The following is a 25,429-nucleotide window of genomic DNA, read 5'->3' as shown; positions in this document are numbered from 1 at the left end:
ATCCTGTTATCATTCCTGGGAAAAGCCACATAGCCCTTCTCATCACGAGACACTTTCATGAACGGGTCAAACACCAAGGTCGCCTGTTTACAGAAGGTGCAATCAGAAATGCAGGATTCTGGATCGTCGGGGCAAGAAAACGCATTCATAGTGTGATTCATAAATGCATCATCTGTCAGAAACTAGAGCTGATGTATGGTATTTCTAAAGTGTTAAAAAGAAATAAAAACATTAACAATGTATACCGAATCTACCTGAAAACCGTGACCACAGAGCCGTGATACAAACCAAACCGAGGATTTTGTGAACCATTTCACCCTAAATAGATATGTATGGGGTCTTTAGGGATGACACAGCGTCGGGGGAAAGGTAACTGGCCAAAGGCTCTTCCACCCGAGGCATCATCCCATAGCCGTTCTCTCTCGCTCCCACAATATTGCTGTAATCTAATACTGGGGGGTTGGAAATATGAGATGAATATGGTTTGTTCCACGATTTACACAACGAGTTGTGTAAATCGGGAAAGAATGGCAAACCCTGGCGATGAGGTTGTTCTCTACGCTGCAAAAAAACAAAAATAAGCTGGCCACGTGAAAGGCAGGAAGCGCAGGTGAAAAGTGAGCTGGATGAGTGCTTCCTGCCTTTCATGTGGCCAGCTTATTTTTAACTGGTCCACGGCGTGAGAAACAACCTCCACCAGCTTCTCATATGCGGGGACAAGGAGTGGCGAGTCATCTCCAAAATCCCTGCCTTCGATGCTGATCAAGTCCAATTCCTCGGAAGCAGATAGCTTGAGCATCGGGTTCTCCGCTCGTGGGGAAGAAGCCTCTGGGCGGGCTTCCGCACGAGGTGGGAGAACATTGAAACTGGCAGAGGAAACCTGAGAAAGTGCCTCAGCAGTGTCAAGATTCTTTGCCAGATCCTTTTGTGAGATCCATCCTCAATGGATGCGGGACCCGCACCACGGGGTTCGTGAGCTAGGCCATCTTCATCAAAAATGGTCAGACGAGAGCTCAGCACCCGGATTGTAAAAGCTTCACAATCCGGGCAAGCAGCCCAAACAGTGTACACACAATTGGTGTGTGTCCCCACCCGTGATGTAACAAGGGCAGGGATGTACACACCACTTGTAGTTTTGACTCGCCATTTTATATATATATATATATATATATATATATTAGAGGTGGGCATAGATTAATTTTTTTAATCTAGATTAATCTAGATTAATTTTGAAATTAATCTAGATTAATCTAGATTAAAATGGCTCATTTGAATTCTGCCGAAGGCATTCAGAATATGTGTGCTACCCAAATAATGACTATAAAAGTAAGTCTTTGAGAACGGGTTTCTCAAGCCAGGTGGCGCATTAGACCAGGGGCTCATCTCCTGTTTCCAAAATGCATCACAAAATGCTTGAGAAAGCTGTTCTACTCATAGACTGTAAAAGGTTACTACTGTACTGTTACCGTCCGTAGGCAACATTAGGTAGGCCTATGTTATTATCAACTACTATAGGCTATCAATTAGGGATGGGCGATATGGCCTAAAATCTATATTGTGATGCAGCCTCTTGCGATAACGATATACAGTATATTATAATAAAACCATTTCAGAACAGATTACACAGACCCATGCTAAACAACTGCTAAATGTATTTTTTTTTAAAGGGTGTATGTAGTTTTGAGAACATATATTGTGCAAAACTGTAAGTATACAACATAATTTTGCAGATAAATAAAATTTAAGTACACTAGCTGCAGAGACTTAAGTAGGTCTAATGTTTATTATGGCTTGGAGCTTATGAAACCCCAAATTTAAAATTAGAATATTGTCTAACTGATGTCTTTTCAGTTAAAAAGAAACACAACAACGATTCTTAAAATCGAGATGATGTGCTACACCACTAAGCAAGGCTGGATTAGTACCCCCAGGGGCCCCTGGGCACTGAAGCTCATGGGCCCCCTCCCCTACCTGACAACCACACCCTCCAAAGGAACACACACCAGGTGTGGGATTTAACATGCCAATCACTATTGATCAAAAGCTGAATGACTAGTTCACAAGACAATGATACGAAATACATTTTTCTGAAAAGTATGGCTGCACGATTTGGGGAAAATGTCATATTGTGATTATTGAGGTCAATATTGCGATATGCGATTGCGATATAGTAAACAAATGGTTTCATGAGTTAACTTGCTTATTTCTCAAGTAAAATGCACACACAGATTAGTGATAATGCTGAAATTTGTAGCCCATTTCTCAACTCAAACTAGAATTTTATTAAAATAAATTCAATATTGTTATTTGTCTCAATAATACAAGAGTTAAAAATAAATGTCATATTTACCTGTGCCTGTCAAACAGGTAGACCTAGGACATATACCGAAATTGTCAAACTGCACTGCATACATTATAAATTAAATATAGACTAATCCTTATTATAGCAAAAAAAAAAAAAAAAAACTTTAGTCAACAGCAGTGAGTCATTTTCTCTGTTCTTTTTGTTCTTTGATTAACTTTACTGACAGAAAGCTTTATTGGCTGCTGTCTCTTTAAGACCAGCTGACGGAGACGCGGCTCTCGCACGCGCCTCATTCTTTCACAACTCTTGACGTTCATCATAAGACAGCTCTTATGTTATGAAGATACTCGACAAAACGGACATTTTGGCATAATTGTGTGTGTTATTGTAAGTTCAAGCACGAAAGATAACTGTATTCTGGCGTGCTGTCTGTGCGCACGATACTGGCGCGCGCGCGTCTTTCTGTGTCTGTGTGTGTGTGTGTGTGTGTCACAGTAAGACTTTTGTCTTGTCGCACATGAATTGTTTAAAAGCATTTGCATGAATAAGAGATCATATAATGTAATATACACTTTTTTAAAATTCTGATTGGATAATTATCAAGATCGAGGCAAAGCCTTGTGTATACTATTTTTTTGTAGCAGCGAACGTGGCAAAAAAAAAATAAAAAAAATATTGGAATGGGAATAATACGCGCGCTGGTATTCAGTGATATCATGTTTCGTTTTGAATTTGAGGTGGTAGAACGGATTAGTCATGTGTTAACTTACCGAACTGTTACCCCACACACTCTGTATATAGTTTGCTGCTGCTCGTCTGACGGCTTAAACCCGAACCAAGTCCAAATAATGGATGTTGCACCGATCTTTTTCACCAGCTTTCACTTTCAGCCGTGTTTACTTAAGATGACGACGAATATGCGTTGCAGCCGGGTTTACCTCGCGGCCGCGGGTAGATTGCGTCATCATAGCTTGTGTAGTATAGAGCCATCTCCCAACCCAACTTGGAGAATAGTGTAAGAGTTAAAAGTCTAGCACATTATATTAAAAGATTAATGCTGCTGTTATATTTGATTATTTCAATGTTAATTCAGCAGTATATATTTCTGTTAAAGTCAATGTTGTTGTGAGGACTTTTATTATGAGGCGGAAATACTGAGAGGGAAGTGAAGGAGGAGGAGGAGAGAGGAGAAAAAGTGGAAAGTAAAGAAAGGAAAGAGCTCGTCCGTGTCCGAGGGTTTTATTTATATTTACATAAAGTTTATATTTAGATTTAAGCCCCGAGAACACCCACAACAAATGTTACACTGGTGGCAGCGGTGTTTTTCGTCGGATATTCGAGTTTCTTTTTGTTATTAGGCTACTTCTCTTTCCGCCTAACGGTACATTCCGGCCGAACGCAGTCTGTAAGTTACATTACTAACGTTACTGTGATTTCAGCGAGACGCTGTGAACGTTAATGTGCCGCGAATAAACTTCAGTGATGTCAGACGAGGAAGCACAAGCAGCGCGGGAGCCCAATGCGCGGCCTCGCGTGCACACACACCAAAGGACATTCCTCTACCGCCGCCATTTCGCAACGATGGCTCTGAGTCTTTTCAGCTGTGGGCCCGTCGTTATGAGGTAATTCAAGAGGCTCGCTATAAAGATAGCGGTGTTGATTTGGATGCAGTGTTAGCAGCAGAGTTGCCTACTAGATTGCCACCTGAACTGTTCATTGTTTGGGACAATTTTCCATCTGAAACTCAGCACTCTTTTGCTGCAGCGAAAAAACAATTGCAAGATGCTTTTGGTCAGAAGGATGTAATTGCATCTTTTCAAACATTTCCAAATTCAAGTCACAAATTACCTAATGAACCAATGGAAGTGTATGCAGCAGACATATGTAGACTGGTCAAAGAAGCTTTTCCAGATTTTGAGCAGAATGCTTCTGAATACATGAAACTGTCACGATTTCTGGCTGGTTTAGATCAAGAACTCCAGATTAAATGTCATGAAAGGGGCGTGAAAACGTTCAAAGAGGCCTTCCAAGTCGCTACTCAAGCTGAGCGGGCACGCCAGGCCGCCAGATTGGTGCAGCCGTTTCCAACTGCAGTGAGAGGCGATTCGGCAGCACAGACAGTGAATGTTATTTCTGACACTGACACTTTTCTGAAGCAAGCGGTTATTGATCTAACTAACACAGTTAAAGACTTAAGTAAGGATGTTTCAGCACTGAAACTGCAGTTGCATGATGAACGCAGCCGATCACGCCAAACCCCATCACCACATCGGCACAGTCCAACAAGGTATTCTATGGCATGGAATGCGCCGTATGGACATTCACCAACCAGACGTTCAGATGCTCGTTCTCCTTCACCTGACAGCTACAGAAGATCTCCCAGCCGTCGCAGAGACTTTGGCAGACGACGTGACGACACATACCAGCATAATGTCAGAGTGGAGTTTTCGCCTCACCGTAGGGAGAGGTTCAAGGATGGCTATTCTCCAAAATACTCCACTACAGCCTGCCCCGACTACTACGAGGACGACAGACGGGGACAACGGAGTGACACCATGTCTTACAACCGCTCGTCATTTCAACGACGCAGTCCAAGCCCTCAGCACAAACGTGTCACCTTTGAGGACTACAAAGGCCATCATTACAGACCTCAGCATCCAAGCCTGGATCTTCAGAGTGGTCCACATGATGTCTACCCAGATCATCACAGCCATCATCAGGGAAACTTCCACTAGCTGATGCGACGGGGCACACATCAGCTGTTTCATTACCAGCCCCACACGACACCGTACAGATGATGACTACAGACACCAGCCATCCAGAGACTGAACACTGCCCTGCTACAAAGGTGAAGGACATTTGTACAGCACACATCAATGGCATTGTTGAAGGTACTGACATGCACATCATGATAGACACTGGTTCTAGTATTTCATTTATTAATGAAACTACCCGTATGGCACTTCCTTCATTGTGCAAAAGACCACTAAAGGGTAATTTTATCCTGTCAAAGTCTGTAACGGGTCAGAATCTAGATACTCTGGGAACTGTGACTGTTAACCTGAAATTAGGTGCACTGACATTACAGCATGACATGCAGGTCATCAGAAATGTGAATCAGGGTATCATACTTGGTTGGGATTTTCTCCAGAAGCACGAGGTAATCTTGCATGTTGGAAAGGGGTTATGTTGTCTTTATGATCAGACTTTACAATTGTTAAGCACATCTCAGCTTGCCCCTGCACATTGCACAGCTCAAATTACTGTAACTACTACCGTTCCTCCCCAGTGTGAGATGCATTGTACAGCTCAGCTTATACCGTTTGCTGTTAATGCAGGTTTAGCAGATGGTTACAGTGGGTTGCTTGAGCCATATCTATCTAAGTTGGATGGTATTGCAGTTGCACGCACCCTTACAGTAGCTAAAAATGGTCAAACTGTAGTGCGAGTCCTGAATCCAACAAATAGCCCTTTTGTACTGCAATCAGGTATGCAGCTGGGGGAATTCACTCCAATTAACCAAGATGACGTCGTTCAACACTCTGTATGCACTCAAGATTCTGTATGTAATGTGTCCACTCCTTCTACACAGGCACCTCCTCCATTTGAGATTCAGAGTGGGAATCTTTCTGACCCTCAGGTGAACGAACTGCACTCACTTTTGCATGAGTATTGTGATTTGTTTAGTAAGAACCCTACAGATTTTGGTAGTACAAATATTGTCAAACACAAAATCAATACCGACAATGCAGTTCCCATTAAAAAAACGTGCCTATCGTACTTCTCCTCCGATGCAAGAGTTGATTCAGTCACAGGTGGATGACATGTTGGCAAAGGGTATTGTGGAAGTCAGTCATAGCCCTTGGGCTGCACCCGTCGTCATGGTACGAAAAAAAGATGGCACCTGGCGCTTTTGTGTCGATTATAGAGGCCTTAATTCTGTCACCATTAAAGACGCCCATCCTTTACCCAGAACAGATGACACCTTGGATGCGCTTAAAGGTTCCTCTATATTCAGTACCATGGATCTTTCATCCGGATATTGGCAAGTGCAGCTTGAGGAGACAGACAAACCAAAAACAGCTTTCACTACTGGTCGTTCTTTATATCAGTTTACAGTAATGCCAATGGGTCTTGTCAATGCTCCGCCCACTTTTCAACATTTGATGCAGCTAGTGTTGCAGGGTCTGTCCTGGAAAACATGTCTTGTGTATTTAGACGATATCATCGTCTACAGCAAGAATTTTGCAGAGCATATTCAACATTTGAGAGAGGTTTTTGAGCGTTTGAAAGCAGCAAACTTGAAGCTGAAACCATCTAAATGTTCTTTTGCTCAACAGCAAGTGACATTTCTGGGCCATATTGTGTCTTCTGCCGGTCTTCAGCCTGATGTTAAAAACATTCAGAAGGTTAAGGAATGGCCTACTCCCGGAAATCCTACAGAAGTTCGAGCCTTCTTAGGCCTGTGCTCATATTACAGGCGTTTCATTCGCTGTTTTGCTCAAATGTCACAGCCACTGCATGCTCTAACTCAGAAAGCAAAGTTGTTTGTTTGGACTGAGTTAGAACAAGAAGCTTTCAATTCGTTGCGACATGCACTTACCAATGCTCCAATTCTTTCCTACCCAGACTTTTCAAAGGAGTTTTTGCTCTTCACAGACGCTTCAAACACAGCTATCGGAAGTGTTCTGTCCCAGATGAACGCTGACGACAAAGAAAGTGTCATCGCTTATGGCAGTCACATCTTGACACCTACTGAGAAACGATGGTCTACATACGACAGGGAGTTGTGGGCTATTGTTTGGTCCATTCGTCACTTCCGTCAGTATCTCATGGGTCATTCTTTTCGAATCATTACTGACCACAAGCCCTTGCTTAGTCTGAGAAGGATGGTTTTGGATGGTGATCCAACGGGACGTAGAGCAAGATGGGCTCTGGAGATCGACCTCTATGACTGGACCATTGAGCACAGACATGGTCACAAACACGCCAATGCTGATGCCATGTCTCGCCGACCTGAAAGGGAGAACAACATTTCCAATGACTTGGAGATCAAGCCTGTCCATTTTGTTTCTTCGTCGACGCAGACTGAGGTGGACGAATCACATCCTACTTCTGCACAACCTGTTTATTCTTTTGCGAGTTCTGGGTTTGAGTCTTCAAATTCTATGGTTTCTGCCTTTTCCAGCGTTACATGCCTGGGTATGCATAATGGCGATATGCTACAGGCTCAGAAGGCTGACCCTGTTTTAAGCATTGTCGGTGAATGGGTGTTAACGCAGAAAAGACCCCCATACACAACGCTCAAAGGTGCTGCTAATGGACTGAGACATTTCTGGAAAGACTTTGCAAGACTTACCTTTGTAGATCATGTCCTTTGTCGAAGAGTCAGACCTCCGCCAGGTGAACAGATTCTGCAGGTTGTAGTTCCAACTGCATTGCAGCGTAACGTGTTTGAGACTTTGCATGGTCATTCACTCACCGGACATTTCAGTGCACAAAAGACATTGCAACGTGCTCTAGTGAGATGCTACTGGCCCCATATGTCTAGGGACATTACTCTATGGTGCGCCCAATGTCAAGCTTGTGAATCAAGGAGACCACAAACACCTCATCAGCAGGCCCCAATGCAAAACATAGTCACAAGCATGCCTTTTGAAAAAGTTGCTGCTGATCTAACGGAGTTGCCCCTTACACAGAAAGGAAATCGGTATGTTCTGGTTGTAATGGATTACTTCACCAAATATCTCAATCTCTATGCAGTTACTGATCAACGTGCAACGACTGTCGCCAAGTGCTTGTTTGAAGACTATGTGAGCCAACATGGTGTGCCCCAGAGTTTGCACACTGATCAAGGCCGACAGTTTGATTCTGATTTGGTGAAAGAACTATGTTCCCTGCTTGGGATTCATAAAACACGGACATCTCCATATCACGCCATGTCAGACGGTATGGTAGAACGTGCCAATAGGTCCATAAAAGATCAGCTTGCAAAATATCTGTATACCAAAGGTGGGGAATGGGATGACCACTTAAAACAGGTTGAATTTGCCTACAATACTAGTGTTCATTCCTCAACTAAACATACACCTTTCTTCTTAGCACATGGGAGAGAAGCTCGCCTACCTGCTGACTTTCTTCTTGGTGTACCCTCAGCATCTTCCAGGGCTACACCCGGAGCCCCGGCTGAATATGTACACTCTTTGCTGGGACGGCTACGCTCTGCTTTTACTACCGTGGCAGATAATATCCAGACAGCGGGAGCACAGCAAAAGCATTACTACGATCGCCATCTCCGACATGTGGCTTATCAACCTCAGGATCTTGTATGGGTTGATCTTCCAGCTATGTCAAGACACAAACTCTCTCCGAAATGGACTGGTCCATACCAAGTTTTGAGCAGGTTGGACTCACCGACCGGTGACATTGGAGTGACATATAAAGTGAAAGATCTGCTTGATTCTAGGTCAAAGCCTAAAGTTATTCACTATAATCGGCTTAAACCTTATCGCTCCGTGTGGTCACCTGATCCATGTCCAGTTATGACATCCCCTTATATGGGACGCCCCCCACTTACGGCACTCTCAGGCTCCAGACCTTATGTTTTTCATGAGCCTGTAAGGCCAACTCAGCAGATTCAAAGGCGGGATGATACATTACCTCCTGTTCAGCCTCAGGTTGAAATTTCTGAGCGTTCTGGAACTGAATCCCATGTAGAACTTTCTGCAGAACAGCCAGCAAGTGTCATGAGAACAAGGTCAGGACGTTCTGTGCGTCCTCCATTACGGTATAGGGATGTGTAATGACTTTAATATCCATCTCCACATATTTTTGTTCATATTCAACTAAAATTCTTGAGTACAGGATTGTTTAATGTATAGTTGAAAGATTGGAGTAATGGCAACTAAGTTCAGAAAAACTGACACATTCAAAAAGTGTTATTTGTATTATGTTTGATTTATTCCTGTTTTCTGAAAATCTTGTACCCCCCAAAGTGTTTTGTTTTGAAGTACCAATGTAAGGAAAGCATATTTTGTTACAGATGTATTTTTTTTTTGGTATCAGGAAACGAGGACGTTTCTTTTCATAAGGGGGAAGTAGTGTAAGAGTTAAAAGTCTAGCACATTATATTAAAAGATTAATGCTGCTGTTATATTTGATTATTTCAATGTTAATTCAGCAGTATATATTTCTGTTAAAGTCAATGTTGTTGTGAGGACTTTTATTATGAGGCGGAAATACTGAGAGGGAAGTGAAGGAGGAGGAGGAGAGAGGAGAAAAAGTGGAAAGTAAAGAAAGGAAAGAGCTCGTCCGTGTCCGAGGGTTTTATTTATATTTACATAAAGTTTATATTTAGATTTAAGCCCCGAGAACACCCACAACAAATGTTACAATAGATTAACGGCGATATTTTTTTTATCGCGCGATAAGAGTCTCGCGTTAACGCAGCACGTTAACGCCGATAACGGCCCACCACTAATATATATATATATATATATATATATATATATATATATATATATATTGTTATGGAATATGCAATTATTCTATTATAATTATGCCTTTTGGTATATGAAGTACTTATGTGTCGTAGTAAACCACAATTGTAACTGTATTAAGAAAGTGGTTTAATAAAGAAAGACACCAGAAGTTGTTGTTAAACAATTTATTAAGAAAGTGTTATATAATGTAAGACACTTGTAATAATCATTGTAACCATATATTGAGAAAATGGTTAATGAAGAAAAACACTGCAATTGTTGTTGTAAAATCATTTATTGAGAAAATGGTTTATAAAGAAAAACACTGCAATTGTTGTTGTAATTGTTGTTGTAAAATCATTTATTGAGAAAATGGTTTATAAAGAAAAACATACCACACTGAATGTTGTAAGCATTTATTAAGCGATGAAGAAAAGGTCCAGAAGAAGGAGGACGAAGAGGCAAAGGCCTCTAATTAATGACCAAGTCGGGGGTTTCCAGGAGGGGATTACCAATGAACAAGTTTTAGGGAGTTTCCAGGAGGGGATTTATGAAGATGTCAAAAAGTTGATGGACTTTAAAAGGACTGGAATGACATGTCCAGTCAGACGCTGATTCACCAAGGATGGCCTCTCCGGTGTTAGATGCCTTGCCATTGTGCCTCATGAAGTTAAAAGCTTGTAAATTATTTGATTTTGATTTACTTTTATTTTTATTTTATATATTAGTACCTTTTATGTAAACTAGTTAATCTGTATTTAATAAAAAATATATATAATTGAAATTAAGAAGCTCGCCTGCCATAAGTCTCTGTTTTACAAAAGATTGAGCTGAACTAACCACGGAGAAGTCTTCTGTGATCTAAATATTGTAAGTATGGAAATTCAAATGCTTATTATTTAGGACAGATTTGACTTACTTTACCTAACCTGAAAATAATTAAAATAAGGTAAAAGGTGTTTAAAATTATGCACCATAAAACAATATATATATATATATATATATATATATATATATATATATATATATATATATATGCTTGTGACAGACAACATCAAATAAGACAGACACGTCAACAGAGAGTGCTTGCTGAAGAATAGAAAGCTAACTCTGTTGTGTGCCGGCGTCCCTTTGTAGCTTCCGTGTATGCCATCACACGTTACGTCATGAAGCAACACCAGTCACGATTGGCTTTGTTTCATTCATGCTTTAGAGGCACTACGCTGGACATTCTGGATTCGGACGGCAATAAAATCACAGACTAACTCCTGTAAATGTTGAAAATATCATACAACCCCATGATAAACAATTACCGTCTGAATAGGGCTCCGCGGACGGCGCCGTCTTTGATTTAGCACAACTATTCGCTGTATCGCTGCCATAGTTTGAGAAAATTCCCCACCACAATCATTCCCTTTAAATAGACTGCTAAGCCTTTAATGGCTAATGGTTTGCCAGCTGATGTACCTTTAGAATATAATTAAAAATGACTAACAACAATCAGTGTAATGACAATTTTATTCTTTGCATGAAAACACTTAAATTAGCCTAACTGAACACTGGGGGCCCTATTTTAACGATCCGAAATGTAAGTATCAAACGCGAAACGCAAGTAAATTTGTGGGCGGATCTTGGGCGCTGTTGCTATTATACCATCGGGATAAATGACTCTTGCGCCCGACGCAAATCTAAAATGGGTTGGTCTGAAGTAGCTACATTACTCATAGGTGTGGTTTGGGCGTAACGTGAAATAAACCAATCAGAGCATCATCTCACATTCCCTTTAAGAGCAGGAGCGCTTGTTCCATGGCGGATGGCTATTATAACGGCGGACTTGCCAGGCACACGCCAGGAGCGGTTCACAGCCGAGGAGACCGACATTCTCATCAGGGCTGTAAAAGACAGAGAAGTGATGTTGTATGGGGATGGGAGAAACCCACCCAAATAAGCTTAGATTAAACAGGCGTATAATAATTTGGGTAAATGTGTAAGCTAGATTTATTCCTATTTTTTTCACATCTTCATGGACACCACAATGATTTCCCTCATGTGGAATATTTTTCCTTGTAATTATGTATGGTTTGCAAAAATGGCAACTGCTGCGTCTGTGTGTAGATGAGAGAGGCAAAGTGTATGTGCGTTGTGCACACGCTACATTATGGCCAAGCATGCGCCCTTAAAATAGCATCTGAACGCACCACTGAAAATGCACCACTGACTTTAGACTAGGTTTTTCGTGGTCTGTGGCGAAATTGTTTTCCGGAACTGCAAAATAGTACCAGGGAACGTTTACGCCGGAACACGCCTCCTCTTTTCGCTGAACTGCCCCCGAGAGCGCAAGCTCATTCCCTAATTTACCGACGTGCATCTGTGGAGGGAAAAGTCCGCTCTGCGTCAGGTGCAAAATAGGAATGATACATGCGTGTTGTACAAAATCAATTGCACTGGGTGCAAGACAGGGCCCTGGGTGTATTACATCTTCAGAATTATATTCGTATAGACTGAGATGTAAAGAAGCTTTTTGCAGTGATGGCCACTAGCGGAGTGAACTGTTAACAGTGATAAGGTAAAGCTAAGAGTGGTCCACACCAACCTTCCGAACGTATTACTTACAGAAGGTATACTTAACTAAGAACGTTTCGGGAAACACGTATTAACGATAAGGTACAGCTTAAGGTATAACTTAAGAACGACGTAGTGTTAAGAAGGTTTCGGAAATCCAGCCATGCTTCCTAATGATATCTCCCAAGGATAGCATGTACAGAGTGAAAAGTGCATGTTAAAAAATCTCTTAATTTACTGCTACACTGTAAAAACTAAAGGAGCCTCAAATATCCTGTCGGATACTCAAGGAACTTCAAAATGTAATTTAAGTGCCTCAAAGCTCTTTCTCCTATAGTAGGGTTACTGGAGGAGCATTGACATTCTTTGAGGTTCTTGCTGGAACTTATGGGATCCTTTAAGCACTTTGTATTTAGTTCAGAGGTTCTGGAGTCACCTTTTTATTACCATGAGACCTCGAAGTGCTTTGGGGGAAAATAGAGGAACTTGAATGCGATAAAAGGGTTATTGGAAGATCTTTTAACATTTAAGTGGTTCCTGGAAGATCTCTTATGTTAAAGCCAGCATCTGGAGGAATCCAATGGTTCTGTGAGGCCAGAATGAGAATATTATTATCCTATTATTATTATTATAGGCTACTTAAGTTTGATTCAGTAAAGCCTACATACCCAGGTGAAAAAAGACGTACTATTAAAAATGTACTTGAGTGTGTTTTTAGTATGCCTACAATACAAATATACTTTAATGCATTTTTAATACATTTAACAGTAGCCTACGTCTTTTTCACCTGGGTAGCTTACATTTATTTAGTATCTATAGGCCTATTTTGTTGATTAATTTAAACCTTAAACAACAACACTAAATTATAATTATATTAATAAGAATTCATTCATTATTATTGAATAAATAATAGTAATAAAATAATAATTTTTACCTACTTCTTCATAAATTATTATTTGAAGAAGAAGAACTAGGAGGAGAAAAGTTTTATTCTGTCACGAAACTGCTGCTATTCCTCTGCTGTCGTCACTTCAGTGATCCTCGCGCTGCTCGCGCGCAATCAAAGCTCAGCTGATCGACGTCATCGGGTTTGAAAGTAACGGCTCCTCTCATCAAAGCTTCCTCCGTTTGATCGGCTCTCCGTTACAAGGTTTGTAAACTCGCCAAATAAATATAAATACAGAGTCTACTCACTATATATTCAAACACACATATATATAAACTAAATTGATTATACATTACTACTTTTTTACAGTGTTTACCACTCTTTTATTGCACAGTATCTGGTATGAAGGTTTTAGCCGCGATGCTAACTACGTTGATCTAATGTAAGTTAATGAACAAATGGAAATGATTGACTTATTGTCTTAGATTGATTTAGTCATTCAATTCAACATATTCTGTAAAACTGTGTCTTCAAATTGCTGAGATAGCCTAACTAATGTAGCTGATTCCTGCTGTCGTCATTGGCGTTTGTTATGAATAACAAAAGCAGGTTAATATAGTTTGGTCTGTTTTTGTTTAGCCTAACTTTACTTACTACAGGTGCCCTCATTCTCTCAAATACCATTGTAAAGCCATTTACTGGTCAATAAATATTATGTTGTGAATAATCAGCTTTGTTCTTTTGTTTCCCCAGAACAACCAGTACATTTCTAAAATAATCTGAACATTTCAGAGGCAACATTGAATTACAGTAAGTTACCTATACACCACATGCAAGTACTTTATTACTATGAACTTTCTCTGTGTGAAATTGTATTGTTTGACTGTGTACTTTTTTAATAAGTTATTCTCTGAAAATCTTCCCTCATGCTCTCAAATCTCATTCATGTTACTCAGAAAAATAATATCACAGGTTTGGAGCTAATAATGCTATGCATTTTTTATAGGCTATACCTTAATCATATGCATTTGAATATACGACATTTGAACCCTGAATTATAACTTAAAGTTTAGTCTTTTTCGACAAAAAAAAGGAAAAAGCTATTATATGACTTCAGAAGACTTACAACACAACCCATAACACATGAGTTGTGAACTCATTGACTATTTTTAGGATCTTTTCTGGGACATTTTTGGAGCTTAACCATTTTTACATAAATTGTTGCATTGAATTGAACTAGACAAGTGTACATAAGAATAGTTTGAATGAATTACAAAAAAAATGTATGCTTGTGTTTCATGCAGTGATATTGAATGGTGACGGGTTGCATTATGCCTGAGATCTGCTTTCGGGTTCCACAGACAGAAAGTCAAACAGGTTTGGAACGTCACAAGGCTGAGGAAATTATTTAATAACTTTAATAACCTTACTAACAGTAAATTTTGTACTTTGCAGGGATCTCGGTAAGCTGAAATACAAGTTTGATCAAGAATAAAAATCCTCCTGTAGACCTGAAAATCACTGAAGTGCCTGGACCGTTCACCAGAAAAGAGGAAAAGCAAACAGAAAATGAAGCTGATGCACCTTTTCACTTTTCTAACTCGTTAAGTACCTCACGTGTCCCTTGTGAAGATTTTATAATTGATTGCATTTTATGTTGCAGCGAGTAAAGGTGCATCACATTTGTGAATTTCGTGAAATTACACAGGCAAAAAGACAAAATTGCTGATCGTGTGGATTCTTATTGAAATGACTGAATTCACCAGTGAACATTCAAAGAACAACAGATCATTTTACTGCACCTTAACTCTGTTAAAATGGAAAATGTTTTCTGCTTGTTGTGACATAAGGAATTCTGTTTCCGGGTCGAAACCTCTACTTCTACTTTCTCTATCTTGTTTCTAGATATTGAGAATACTCAACAACCATTTATGGGAACTGTTGATTCAAGTCACACATTTAAGCTTTTCAAAAAGCATAGTGTACATTTCAGTCTCCAGTCTCACGGCATCCCAGACTTCAACATTTTATGATTCAAAATAGCTGAATAACTAACCATCTGAGATTTCGGAATAGAGATAAAGGTTAGGATCCTAATTTTCAGGAATATTACAGCACAATGAGTGTATATTAGCACTGTTTGTTGTTTGTTTTTGGCATCTGATAGAGCTTTTGGACTTGGAAACGGTGACGTCAGACTTAACAAGCGGACTGAAACACATGTTTTAAAATTAAGTGAAGATGGACATTTTTAATTAGTCAAAATTGTAATTTTTTACATTGATTTATTACATGGAACATGTGTTTTCCATGCATTTTGATGAGATGTCTTTTCTTGTGTAGCCTATTGTATACACATGGTTGATTATTCATGTTACTTATGTATTATAGAATTTTTTTTTTGTGTGTGTATTCATTGATATTAATCTATTACTAGCTTTTTTTTTTCAAGTGCATGGAAGTGTATGTATTAAAATGTATCTAAAATATGTAATAAACAATTCTTATTTTGTATTTGGTTCAGTTTGTTTATTATAATAGAAGTTAATGGTGGTAACCATAGTAACAACATGAAATTAATTTAATACAAATAAAATAAAATTGAAATTTGGTTCCTGGAGGCCCCCACAGTGGTTCCACACAGTGCCTTATATAAGAGTTCCTCAGGAAACCTGTGTGGTTCCTTAGAGAACCGCCCCTTTTTAAAGGGTGCCTAGAGGATCTACAGACGGTTCCGCCGGTGTGGCAAAGTGAAGAACCCCAAAAGGTTCCTCCAGGCACCTTTTATTTTTACAGTGTAGTATCAAATGCAGCACAAAGATCTAGTAACACTAATAGAGAGATTAAACCACGATCGGATGATTAGAGCAAATCCTTTGTAACTCTAATGAGAGCAGTCTCAGTAATACGGTCTCAATCCTGACTGGAAATCCTTGCAGCTACCATTTCTTCATAAAAAGTTGTCACAACATATTGTGATGATACTGCCTTTTCTAGTATCTTTGACAGAATAGGTAGATTTGAGATCGGCCTGTAATTGACTAATTCTGCAGGATCAATGTATTGATCCTCGAAATATGTTGTACTTTAAAATCTTGAATTAATCATATCTGCAATACATTCATGTTGGTTCTGTTCTGTTTACCCTAAGGGGGGTTATTGCTGCTCTCCCTGCCCTTATCCATGCTAGGCTGCATGGATGCGCCGGGAGTTCTTGCCCAGAACAGAACCACACTGCCAATCCTAACTGGATGCTAATTATCAATCGTATTTAACGATAGAGGTCCTGACAGAAAATCTCTTTCAGTAGCTTAGTTGGTCACTGTAAAAATTAAAGGTGCCTCGAGGAACCTTTTGGGGTTCTTCACTTTGCCACACCGGCGGAACCGTCTGTAGATCCTCTAGGCACCCTTTAAAAAGGGCCAGTTCTCTGAGGAACCACACAGGTTTCCTGAGGAACTCTTATATGAAGCACTGTGTGGAACCACTTTGGGTGCCTCCAGGAACCAAATTTCAATTTTTATTTATTTATTTGGATTAAATTAATTGCACGTTGCTACTACGGTTACCATTAACTTCTATTATAATAAACAAACTGAACCAAATACAAAATAAGAATTGTTTATTACATATTTTAGATCCATTTTAATACACTTCAATGCACTTGGGGAAAAAAAGCTAGTAATAGATTAATATCAATGAATACACACACAAAAAATGGTATAATACATAAGTAACATGAATAATCAACCATGTGTATACAATAGGCCACACAAGAAAAGACATCTCAACAAAATGCATAGAAAACACATGTTCCATGTAATAAATCAATGTAAAAAAATTAAATTGACTAATTAAAAATGTCCATGTTCACTTAATTTTAAAACGTGTTTCCGTTCGCTTAAGTCTGACGTCACTGTTTCCAAGTCCAAAAGCTCTCTCAGATGCCAAAAACAAACAGTGCTAATATACACTCATTGTTTTGTAATATTCCTGAAAATTATGATCCTAACCTTTATCTCTATTCCAAAATCTCAGATGGTTTAGTTATTCAGCTATTTTGAATTATAAAATGTTGAAGTCTGGGATGCCGTGAGACTGGAGACTGTAATGTACACTATGGCTTTTGAAAAGCTTAAATGTGTGACTTGAATCAACAGTTCCCATAAATGGTTGTTGTGTATTCTCAATATCTAGAAACAAGATAAAGGAAGTAGAAGTAGAGGCTTCGACCCAGAAACAGTATTCCTTATGTCACAACAAGCAGAAAACATTTTCCATTTGAACTTAAGGTGCAGTAAAATGATCTGTTGTTCTGTGAATGTTCACTGGTGAATTCAGTCATTTCAATAAGAATCCACACGATCAGCAATTTTGTGTGGTGCTTCATACATTACATCGCTACACTGCTGACAATGGTCAATGGACCTTTTTGCCTGTGTCATTTCACGAAATTCACAAATGTGACGCACCTTCACTCACTGCAACATAAAATGCAATCAATTATAAAATCTTCACAAGGGACATGTGAGGTACTTAATGAGTTAGAAAAGTGAAAAAGTGCATCAGCTTCATTTTCTGTTTGTTTTTCCTCTTTTCTGGTGAATGGTCCAGGCACTTCAGTGATTTTCAGGTCTACAGGAGGATTTTTATTCTTGTTCAAACTTGTATTTCAGCTTACCGAGATCCCTGCAAAGTACAAAAGTTACTGTTAGTAAGGTTATTAAAGTGATAGTTGTGAAATTTTAATAATTTCCTCAGCCTTGTGACATTCCAAACCTGTTTGACTTTCTGTCTGTGGAACCCAAAAGCAGATCTCAGGCATAATGCAACCCGTCACCATTCGCTTTCACTGCATGAAACACAAGCAGAAAAAAATTGTGTAAATCATTCATGAAACCATTCTTATGTACACTTGTCTAGTTCAATTCAATGCATCAATTTATGTAAAAATGGTTAAGCTCCAAAAATGTCCCAGAAAAGATCCTAAAAATAATCAATGAATTCACAACTCATGTGTTATGGGTTGTGTTGTAAGTCTTATGAAGCCATATAATAGCTTTTTCCTTTTTTTTGTCGAAAAAGACCAAACTTGAAGTTATAATTCAGGGTTCAAATGTCTTATATTCAAATGCATATGATTAAGGTATAGCCTATAAAAAATGCATAGCATTATTAGCTCCAAACCTGTGATATTACATGAATGTAACATGAATGAGATTTGAGAGCATGAGGGAAGAAGATTTTCAGAGAATAACTGATTAAAAAACACAAGTACACAGTCAAACAATACAATTGCACACAGAGAAAGTTCATAGTAATAAAGTACTTGCATGTGGTGCAGGTACTTACTATAATTCAATGTTGCCACTGAAACATTGTACTGGTTGTTCTGGGGAAACAAAATAACAAAGCTGATTATTCACAACAAAATATTTATTGACCACTAAATGGATTCAAAATGGTATTTGAGAGAATGAGGGCACCTGTAGTAAGTAAAGTTAGGCTAAACAAAAACAGACCAAACTATATTAACCTGCTTTTGTTATTCATAACAAACGCCAATGACGACAGCAGGAATCAGCTAAATTAGTTAGGCTATATCAGCAATTTGAAGACACAGTTGTACAGAATATGTTGAATTGAATGACTAACTTTAAATCAATCTAAGACAATAAGTCAATAATTTCCATTTGTTCATTAGATCAACGTAGTTAGCATCGCGGCTAAAACCTTCATACCAGATACTGTACAATAAACGAGTGGTAAACACTGTAAAAACGTAGTAATGTATAATAAATTTAGTTTATATATATGTGTGTTTGAATATATAGTAAGTATTTATATTTCTTTGGCGAGTTTACAAACCTTGTAACGGACAGCCGAACAAACGGCGGAAGATGCGGCAGGCTTTGATGAGGAGAGCCGTTACTTTCAAACTCGATGACGTCGATCAGCTGAGCTTTGTTGCGTTTGTTGCGCGCGAGCAGCGCGAGCAACACTGAAGTGACGACAGCAGAGGAATAGCAGCAGTTTCGTGACTGAATAAAACTGTTGCAATCTCTGCCTCCCTCTGGCTGCTGTTGACAAAAAGAAACGCGTATGTGTGACGAAGTGAGCTTTTTGGGTTTCCGTAGTGAAAACAAAAAGCATAGCGGAAAAAAAGGTTTACGGTGCGAATGTAGTAGTGACGCAGTCGATAATTTCCAGTTGAATGCTAGCATAAAAGTGCCTTTTATGCCCGTCTATGTGTACCACTGCACTGTGAGTAATAAAGCCTGAGTTCATTGCTGCAACCATCCGACACTTGACTGTTTTGTGCTTCGGCTCTGTTAGCCCGGACCACTATTGGCAAGTTACCTGCCACGAGCCAAGTTATTATGTTGAGACCAGCTCGCTCCCAACCACGGTTCGGAGCGTGGAAGCTGTAAAGGTAACACTGGGGGCTTCGTCCGGGATCTAACAAGCAAAAAAAAAAAAAAAAAAAAGGTTCATCGGGCGCGTAATGACGGCGCTCGGGGCTCGAGCTAATGCTAGCGCTAGGACTACGAGGTCTGTTGAGATGGAAACCCCAAATGTAAGCACCAACCCGTTTTTAACGGATATAAGAGACATTAATGTGGACTCAGTTAATCACGGAGACGGCCGATATGCCGACAGCACCAACCCTTTCGCGGCTGGCACAGAACGAACGTTAGCCGCGGACGGCGCGATTGTTTACGGCCGGATGCCGTCATTCAACCTAGCTTCGCCCCCCACACCACCGTCATCACGGTTGACTAACCCGTTCCTAATGCCCGTGGAACCTCAGGATAAAACAGATGGTGAGTCCACATACTTTTATCAGCAAACATGTGACTGTTCAAAACGTGTGACATCCAGCTCAGCTGCAGCTCCATCGTACAGTTTGAAAAATAGCCCCACTCCAACGTTTGCCCTTCGCAGTGCAAACCAGCTAGCTAACCCGTTCACTTCCATGAGCTGTACGGCACGAAACCCATTTTCCCCGGCCCACGCATTGCTCTCCCAGTTCACTTCGACACCTTTTCCACCCTGCATGCCCCGGCCCGTGGAACGTAGTAGAGTAATAAGCTATGAAGATGACTATGCCTCACACTGTGATCGATATCAATATGGTCAGTCAGCTGTGCAAAGGGCCAAGTCGGCGCCACATATATCACACAAAGAGCCAGATGTTGAAATAATGGACACTAGTGATGATGAGTATTATGGGCATAAAGAGAGAATTCCAATATTAAAGCCAGGCCATTTCGATGGAACGGGCTCCTGGAAAGACTTTATTCACCGATTTGAAAGCTGTGCGAGGGCAAACCATTGGTCAGAAATGACAATGGCGGTTCAACTGAGATTCAGCCTGACTGGCGCAGCTGGAGCTATCGTCCATAAAAACCCCAGATCTGACCGCTGGAGCTACCGGCGGATTGTGACTGAAATAGAGACCGCCTACGGGCCGCGCTCTGACCATGCGGCAGCCATCGGCATTGAACTGAGACAGAGAGTTAGGGGGCAAAACGAAGCCTTACACCTATTAAGGGATGACATATACGAGAAAGTGTCCATTGTGTATGCTGACCGTACAGAGCTGGAGCAGGACGCCATCAGTGTGGAGGTCTTCACCAACGCCCTGGCCGACCCTGAAGTGGTGCAAAAACTACTGGAGAAGCAGCCGCGCACCCTATCCAGAGCGTATGACATTGCACACAGCTACGAGACTACTAAGAGGGCCGCCAGAACGGTCACACAGTTCATGCAGCCTGGCCAACGTGGTTTCGTAAATCAGAGAGCCAGGGCCGCCACAGTACGTGAGAATAGCAGCAGGTCAGCTTGCGTGGAGCCAGTGGGGGTAGCTGTTTGTTCCATCGACTCGCCAGAGAGGGCTCCAAGATTTAATCAGCAGCGGCGCCAGAAGAGAGACACAAATGTCAAAATGCCTATGGGGGATGTCCAATGCCATAACTGCTCCGGTCTGGGGCATATCCAGAGGAACTGCCCTTCCCCCCGTCGACCCAGACAGCAAGGCTGGACAGTCAATAAGAACACAGCACCCGACACAGGTAAAGTGGTCACCTGTACTGCGAGTCAGGAAGATGACATGTGTGTTAAGATATGGATATATGAATTGGAAATGTGTGCTCTGCTTGACTCTGGTGCTAGGAGGAATGTGTTGCCCCTCCATGTCTTTAACTCCATTCCCACAGAGTCCAGAACCCCAATGGAGCCATCTGTCGCACAGGTCCTGCAGGGTATCGGCCCCAGTGGTTTGGCAGTGCTGGGGGAAGTCAACCTACCAGTACAAGTTGGGAGCAGAGCTACCAATGTGAACTTTATTATTGCCGACACAACAGAGAACACAGAGGTAATTCTGGGGCACCCTTTCCTCCATCAGACAAGTGCCCAGCTGGACTATGGTCGCCGTGAGATAACCCTCTTCGGTGAAAAGGTACCTCGTTTTAACCCAAGCCATCAGTCCCGGGTGCACATTGTCAGAGTGGCCCGCACAACAGTGTTGGAGTCTGGGTGTGAGTATGTAGTGCCTGGCACCGCCCATCTGCGCTATGCTACTGAGGGAGACCTGATGCTGAGCCCAACCAAGGGTTTCATAGAAAAGCACCATGTTCTTGTGGCTCACATCGTCGTACAGGCGCAGCGGTCAACCAATGTGCCCATCAGAGTCTTTAACCCTGGTGCCCTACCTGTCACCTTGAAGAGAGGTGCTGTGGCGGGGATTCTACAGCCAGCCACGGTGTTGGGGAAGGTGGAGCCCCAGCCAACCTTGGCCCCACCGGCCCTTGAACCTACTAACTCTGTCTGTGCTTCTTTACCGACCCACCTGCAGGTCCTGTATAACGAGAGCTGTGGTAGTCTGTCCAAGGGCGACCAGGAGAGGTTGGCCCGCCTGCTACGGTCTTACAGTGATGTCTTTTCCTCTGGGCCCACTGACCTGGGCCGTACGGGACTCGTGCAGCATGATATCCTCACCACCCCGGGTCCACCTGTGAAACAGCAACCACGCAGGATGGCTAGAGACAAACAAACTGCAGCAGACCAGCAGGTGCAGCAGAGCCTGGACACTGGTGTGGCCCAACCCAGCAACAGCAGCTGGGCTGCACCAATCATTATGGTCAGAAAGAAGGACGAGACCTTGCGGTTATGTGTCGACTACAGGCCCCTAAACGAGAGAACCATAAAGGATGCTTATCCACTGCCCCGCATCCAGGACACCTTAGACACACTGTCCACTGCCAGGTACTTCAGCACGCTGGATTTAACATCAGGGTACTGGCAGGTGGAGATGACGCCGAGAGCCCGAAAAGCTGCTGCTTTCTGCACCCGTAAGGGCCTGTTTGAATGGAACGTGATGCCTTTCGGACTGTGCAACGCGCCGGCCACGTTCCAGAGGCTCATGGACCGTGTCCTGGTGGGGCTGCAGTGGGAGACCTGTTTGGTCTACCTCGACGACATCATTGTCCTGGGGCGGGACGGAACTGAAATGTTGGAGCGACTGAGTCAAGTGTTTGACAGACTACGCGCAGCCAACCTGAAACTTAAACCGTCAAAGTGTGTCCTGTTCCGAGAGCAAGTGGCTTACTTGGGGCACATTGTCTCCGCCAAAGGTGTCGCCACCGACCCCCAAAAGATCCAAAAAGTGGCTGGGTGGCCCGCACCCCAAAACGTATCTGAAGTGCGTCAGTTTATCGGCCTGGCATCGTATTACCGACGCTTCGTTAAAGATTTCGCCTCCGTTGCCAAGCCCCTCCATGAACTGACCAAAAAGTATGCACGTTTTAACTGGACGGACGAATGCCAGGAGGCGTTTGAACAGCTGAAAAGCCGTCTGACGTCAGCACCCGTGTTGGGTTATCCCCTCGACAGTGGCCAGTTACTCCTCGACACGGATGCCAGTGACTGGGGAGTTGGAGCAGTCCTCTCCCAAGTGCAAGAAGGTGTGGAGAGAGTACTCGCTTATGGGAGCAGGAGATTGTCAGCCACTGAGCAAAACTATTGCACCACCAGACGAGAACTTCTGGCAGCTGTCGAATTCACCTCTCATTTCCGGCAGTACCTGCTAGGGAGATCATTCATCATACGGACTGACCACAGCAGCCTGCGTTGGTTGACTCGGATGAGGGAGCCCGAGGGCCAACTCGCTCGCTGGCTGGAAAAACTGGCAGAGTACGACTTCCAGGTGATCCATCGTCCAGGGAGACACCACCAAAATGCAGACGCGCTCTCCAGAAGACCCTGCGGGATGTCCTGCCCATGCACAGTGCCAGAGCCTAGCCTTCATAACCAGCTTCAGCACAAAGGGATTCAGTGCAACATGGCAGAGAGTCCAGCTGCAGAGGATGCTGGGGAAACTCCTGCAGAGCAACCTCCAGTGGGGGTAGTGGTGCCCAAAGGTAGCTATGGAGGCAGCCCTGCAGTCGAGCCTAAGTATCTTCCAGTGGGGGTAGTGGAAGCTGTCAGTGACAACCCAGCTGCCTCTTCGTTCCGTCCAGGTGTCTACAGGGTCAGTGAGCCAGCCCAAACCAACCTGTTCAGTGGTTGGACCAGGGAGGAGCTAATCAGTGCCCAAGAAGCTGACCCAGATATAGCACCAGTAAGGAAGTGGATGGACAAAGGGATGGGCAGGCCATCCTGGGTTGACATAGCACCCTACAGCCCTGCCACCAAAGCCTACTGGTCACAGTGGAAAAGGCTCTACCAGAAAGACGGAGTTTTGTTAAGGAAGTTTTACTGTACGGATGGAAGGGTGTTCTATCCACAGATCCTGCTGCCTCAAGAGTACCGCGTCTCAGTGACAGAACAATTGCATGATGGCCCAGTCGGTGGCCATTTTGGAGGAGAAAGGACCCTCGCACGTCTCAAGGCCCGGTACTACTGGTACAATATGAGAGATGACGTCACCCTGTGGTGCCGTACTTGCACCAGCTGTGCAGCGAAAGCCCGCCCCAGGAAAACACCTCAAGCCGCCATGGGCACAGTGCGAGTTGGTGCCCCCTTTGAACGGATCGCAGTTGATTTAATGGGACCATTAAATGAAACTGAAAGGCACAACCGCTACATAATAGTAGTACAGGACTACTTTAGCAAATGGGTGGAAGCCTATCCTGTTCCCAACGAACAAGCAACGACAGTGGCTGAAAAGATTGTTTCCGAGTGGGTGTGTAGGTACGGAGCTCCACAGTGCCTACATAGCGACCAAGGTACCAATTTCGAGTCGGCTGTGTTCCAGGAAATGTGTGAGCTTCTGGGAATCGACAAGACGCGGACCACGCCGTTTCGCCCACAGTCAGATGGCCAAGTAGAGCGTTTCAATGCCACCCTGCAGGAAATCATAGCCACCACTGCGGAACGATGTCATTGGGACTGGGACATTATGACACCATATGCAGTCATGGCTTACCGCGCTACTAAACACAGCTCCACGGGCCTGACGCCTAATATGATGTTATTCGGACGGGAAATTACAGAGCCAGTGGATCTTGTTGCTGGGCTGCCACCTGACCCAGACAACACTACTACCTCTCCATCTTATGTTGTACAGCTCAGGAAACGGCTCGAGCAATCTCACCAGTTGGCCCGAGAGGCGCTGGGAAAATCTGTGGAGCGTGCTAAACGACAGTACGATAAAAATGTTTGCAGAGTCCAACACAAAGTCGGTGATGCAGTATGGCTCTTGGTCAAAGGCACAAAGAGAGTACAGAATAAAGTGCGAAAGTTCCTGCCTTCCTACGAGGGCCCATACTTCGTCGTTGGTGTACTGGACGATTTGGTCTATCGGATTAAAAGGGGCCCGAGGACAAAGATGAAAGTCGTTCATCACGACAAACTTAAAGCTTTCCATTCCAGGACAACACTTGACAATGACTGGGTCTTTCAGGAGGCTGAAACGTGGGCACCAGTGGAGGCACCACCCCCGTTGTCAGACCCCAGCTCTTCAGAAATCATTATTAGCCCCCTTGACCTTTGGGGCGAATCACCAGAGGCAGAGGACCCTGTGGTGGGTTCCCTTCCGGGTCTTTTCTCTTTACCACCATCATCGGCAGCTTCACCGAGCAGCAGCCAGCTCCCTTGCCACCCCGCTGAGCCTTCACTAATTGAGGCTGGGACCCAGCATGAGGCAAGGGGACAAGCTGCTCGCCCTGTTTTGAACTCCACCCCTCGGCGTCA

The 25,429-nt window shown here is 42.6% G+C and overlaps 2 long non-coding RNA genes across 2 annotated transcripts in view; one reads left to right on the top strand and one right to left on the bottom strand.

Moving 5' to 3' along the window:
* LOC309509621 overlaps positions 1–25,429 on the bottom strand; it is a 123,103-nt gene that overhangs the window by 77,009 nt on the left and 20,665 nt on the right. The gene's annotated exons all lie outside the window — the stretch shown is intronic.
* Positions 13,252–15,705, top strand: LOC309509741. The gene is made up of 3 exons (XR_014210051.1): positions 13,252–13,498; positions 13,604–13,676; positions 13,988–15,705. It is a non-coding gene; the product is annotated as an uncharacterized lncRNA (long non-coding RNA).

Source organism: Leuciscus leuciscus (assembly GCF_965113295.1).
Source record: "Leuciscus leuciscus genome assembly, chromosome: 11".
Lineage (NCBI taxonomy): Eukaryota > Metazoa > Chordata > Actinopteri > Cypriniformes > Leuciscidae > Leuciscus > Leuciscus leuciscus.
This window is presented reverse-complemented; position numbering and strand designations above follow the sequence as displayed.